Source organism: Saimiri boliviensis, chromosome 8 (assembly GCF_048565385.1).
Source record: "Saimiri boliviensis isolate mSaiBol1 chromosome 8, mSaiBol1.pri, whole genome shotgun sequence".
NCBI classification, from domain to species: Eukaryota; Metazoa; Chordata; class Mammalia; order Primates; family Cebidae; genus Saimiri; species Saimiri boliviensis.
The window spans coordinates 121,403,613-121,408,397 of record NC_133456.1 but is presented as its reverse complement, the minus strand read 5'-3'; the positions used below and the strand labels follow the sequence as shown (position 1 = coordinate 121,408,397).

The 4,785-nt window shown below is 44.8% G+C and overlaps 1 pseudogene; it reads right to left on the bottom strand.

Annotated features, from left to right (window-relative positions):
- Positions 1 to 469: 469 nt before the first annotated feature.
- LOC101048158 (charged multivesicular body protein 5 pseudogene) lies at positions 470 to 1,115 on the bottom strand (annotated as a pseudogene).
- Positions 1,116 to 4,785: the final 3,670 nt, after the last annotated feature.

Sequence of the window (4,785 nt, the reverse complement as noted above, 5' to 3'; positions counted from 1 at the left end):
CTCATGCCTGTAATCCTAGCACTCTGGGAGGCTGAGGTGGGTGAATCACCTGAGGTCAGGAGTTTGAGACCAGCCTGACCAACATGGAGAAACCCCGTCTCTACTAAAAATGCGAAAAAAATTAGCTGGGTGTGGTAGCACATGCCTGTAATCCAAGCTACTTGGGAACCTGACAGTCAGGTGTTGCAGTGAGCTGAGATCACGCCACTGCACTCCAGCCTGGGCAACAGAGTGAGACGCTGTCTCAACAAAAACAAAACAAAACCGCAAAAGAAAAATATCTATTGAGTATAAATAAATGTCCTATACATTAAATATCAAAAAATATTTATCATTAATTACACGTCAAGATGTAATATTAAGAGAACCATAGAATCCAAATCCCACTCATGATACAATAGTGATAATTCCATTCCGATATCAAACACAGTAATAATTGTTTTGCAAGATATACTTCAGTGATGCAAATCTATGAAGAAGGGATCTGCGGCAATTCAAATTCATCCACCAGAACTGCATTCTTGCTTTTTGCTGTCGGTGGGAACACGTGCAGATGCTGCCTCATCCAAATAAGAACCGCCTTCATCAGCCAGCAGCTGATCACCCAGTGCATCCAACTCTGCTTCTAGGTTGTCTTCATCCAGTTCTGGGGTGCCATAACTGCAACTCGGTGCTCCTTGGATTTCATTTGCATCTTCCATCATATCCTCTAGTTGGCCTTGTAAATCCTCAGACTGATCGATTTTCACTTGCTTGTATGTCTTCTTCATTTCCTTTACTTCCAGCTTCATAGCATCAACCATGGTCTTGGTGTCCTTCAATGACTGGATGTTATAATTGTCTCGTTCCATGTTGAATGACTGTAGGATGAGATTGTCCCACTGCTGCTCATACATCTGCTTTTGCTTTAAAACTTGCAAGGCTTTCTACTTGACCATATTCTTTGCAGGATCCTCTCTCATCTTCTTGATCTGATCCTTATACTTCACTAGCTCAGCATCCAATCGAGAAATCTTCTTGTCAATGGACTCTTCCCTGCTGTTCGCCACGCCAATGCAGTCAGTCAGGCTGGGTGGCGGGGCCTTGAGTTTCACTTTCCCAAAGAATAGGTTCATCTTGAGTGGCTGCGAAGAAACCCAAACACTGGAGCAAATGCAGAAACTGAAAATCTCTATTCTAGACCCCCAAAAGGTCTGCTTCAGGAGAACTGCTCTTTATTTATTTATTTATTATTTTTTGAGATGGAGTCTTGCTCCGTCTCCCAGGCTGGTGTGCAGTGGCACGATCTCAGCTCACTGCAACCTCCGCCTCCCGGGTTCAAATGATTCACCTGCTCAGCCTCCTGAGTAGCTGGGATTCCAAGCGTGACCGCCATGCCCAGCTGATTTTTGTATTTGTAGTAGAGAAGGGGTTTCACCATGTTTGCCAGGCTGGTCTCGAACTCCTGACCCAAGTGATGCACCCACCTCGGCCTCCCAAAGTGCTGGGATTACAGTCATGAGCCAGTGTGCCTGGCTGAGAAACTGCTTTTTTAATGGGGGTTGGGGGGGTACTTAATTTTTTGTAGAGGAGCTCTATTAATGGCATTGAATGCTATTATCAAGCATTAAAGCAAGCCTAGCCACAAGATGCTATGTCCTTCCCTTTCATTTCTGTTTCTTTTCCCAAATGACAACAGCCATTTGAATCAGAGATGCATGTATAGATGGGCCTTGACGTCTGTCATAAGGAAATTACTCATAGGGTGTGTTGCAATTGCTTTCAGGATGTCTTTCACTAAAAAGACCGTTTGACAATCTTGGCAAAGCTGTGTCTAAGGCCTCTGCTCTAAGCTGATGAACCTGGGGTCCCTCTGGGGACAGAGTCAAGTGTTCTGAAAGTCTCCTGCTCACGAGATTTCACATTCTCAGTTTAGTCTCTCCTGCCAGAAAATCACCAAGTTCATTCATTTTGCCCATCCACCCACTGTCCAGTGAACTCCTGGCCTCTAGACATCTCTTACCAGTGCCAGAGCCTGGACACCATCTCTATCCACTGCACCTTCCTTTTCCTTTTAGAAACTTTCCATCTAAATCTGCTTTTCCATTCTCATTCTGAACTTCCTGGGTCTAAAATTATCTTTATTTCTTCATCAGAATTCCATCTCCCTAGCTGGTCTCCAAAGACGACAATAGTGAACTTGTTCTTTCTGAGATTGTTACTGACCGATACAGATTTACGAGTGTATGTCCTGGGAAAACATGTCCTTGGAAAAGTGGGGAAAAAAATAAAATTAGAAAGAGCAAGGCCCCATCCAAGGAGAGGGGTGACAAGGTTGTGATCGTGGGTACCACAGGCTGGTAGAGGAAGCATTTGCCAGCCTGTGCATTTCCAGAACCTTTGAGTGTAATTCAGAGCTGCAGCCTCACCTGCACGTGGGGCTCACCCTGCTTTTGACATGACATGCTGCAAAGCTGTGCCCTTGGAGTACTCTAATGACCTTTCTCACTGCTGGAATTTGAGTCCACATTTTCCCTCATCCACTTAGCAAGGCATTCTCTGTTCACTTTCCGAGTGACAGCTGGTGGGGAACAGGAGGCCAGGCTGGGAGGCAGAAGGCTGGAGTTGGCCCATTTCCACCCCAACTCGTGGAGCAACCCTGGGGATGCACAGTGGCCTCGCCCTTAGCTTCTTCATCCGTCAGATGGAGAGATTACACCAAACCACTGCTTCCCAGGCTCTTGGATTTTGTGCCAAAATGCTTAAAACAAAGCTCTTTTGAAAAATGTTTTAGCTTTATCTTTTGAAACAGGCCTAGCCGAGCAGGGTGGCTCACGCCTGTAATCCCAGCACTCTGGGAGGCCGAGGCTAGTGGATCACCTGAGGTCTGGAGTTCAAGATCAGCCTGACCAACATGGTGAAACCCAGTCTTAAAAAAAAAAAAAAAATAGGCGTCCCCAAACTGCGGCCCCCTGAGGCCATTTATCCAGCCCCCCGCCGCACTTCAGTAAGGGGCACCTCTTTCATTGGTGGTCAGTGAGAGGAGCACAGTATGTGGGGGCCCTCCAACGGTCTGAGGGACAGCGAACTGGCCCCCTGTGTAAAAAGTTTGGGGACGCCTTTTTTAAAAGATATTTTAAAATATATTGTCTAATAAAGAGCACGGGTCAGGTGCAGTGGCTCACATCTGTAATCCCGGAACGTTGGGAGACTAAGCCGGGCAGATCAATTGAGGTCAGGAGTTCGAAATAGCCTAGCCAACATGGTGAAATCCCTTCTCTACTAAAAATACAAAAATTAGCTGGGCGCGGTGGCAGGCACCTGTAATCACAGCTACCTGGGAGGCTGGGGCAGAAAAATTGCTTGAACCCAGGAGGTGGAGGTTGCAGTGAACCGAGATGATACCACTGTACTCCAGCCTGGGCCATAGTACAAGAGTTCATCTCAAATAAATAAAATAAGAAGAAGAAGATAAGACATTTTATACCAAAAAGGGAGAAAAACAAAATCTCAGAATAAATATTGGTCGTTTAAATGAATAAATGTAGTTTCTAGGGAAAACTCACTATAATCTTAATTTTTCTCTTTGGTTGGGAGTCGTCGACATTCTGGCCTGGAATCATCCCTGAGATCCCTTCCAGCATCATATCGCAGAGTAGGAAAAATTTAAAAGGGAGGGAAAAAACAGCAAACCTTTAGGACAGAGTCAGAGCAGCTCCTTCAAAGCCAAGGAGGATGCTTTAGAACTCAGGATAATTTCAGGCTCCACATTTAAGCAAAGGCTTTGCCATCCAGTAAGACTTTAAGAAGAAGTCTTTAAAAATCCATCTGTTTGCCTTGGGGGACTCGGAGCAAAAGCAAAGTTTCGAGCTGATAGGCTCATGAGAATATAACATATTCATTAGGTCATAAAGGGTAAAATACATGACTACAGGTTTGGAGCTCCTCATTTATATAGCTTTTAGGAAACTCACTTTATATACCCCAGCTGGAATTGCTTCTCCAAAGCCATTCCCCAGATTGCATAATTGTTCATTATGTCTTCAGGGAGGGTTCCATCTGTAGTCACGAATCCCCATGAAAATTTGTGGGAAAATATCCTTGCTCTTTCATTACATCTAAAATGTGATCACCCGATATTAAAACACAAAGAGCGGCTACATTTTAAAGGTGAACTGCAGAGCTAAATTGAGAGTTGACTTAATCCCATTTTTATGGGCTGATTAATGTCCCAAGTAACCAGGCTGGGAGGAAAGTTAATGCCTTTTCCTTTAATGGAATTCACCGTGTTTCTGGCTTTTTCTCAAGGGAGCACATCGCTACCACTGTGGTTTTACACAGAACAAGACTCAAAGCAGCCATCAGAACTTTCCTTGTGTCGAATGGACCCCAAATGATCCATGCACCAAAATTCTTAAAAGTCAGAGTTTCAATCGTTAAGGGAGGAAGAAAGGAAAATAAATGGGAAGTTGAGATTTCTTTACAAGAGGCTAATCGTGTCTATTTGTGACAGCTTGAGATCTGAGTTATGTTGAGATGATGTGTAAACTCTGCCTTAGTGGTATCAGTAATAACCATTTGCTGAGTAGCTACCCTGTGCAAGGAACTGTGCCAGGCACTTTGTGTATTTCTTATTTAACCCTCTGAGATCGCTGATATGAGCCACAAAGAGGCAGAGCAACCTGTCGAAGGAGCAGACCTAGGCTTGCCTGACTTATGGGCCCCCCCGCCCGTCCCCAGGTTGGCCTCCCTGACTCTTTAGTCTCCTGTCTATCCTGGATAGATTAGCTTACCCACCAACGTGCA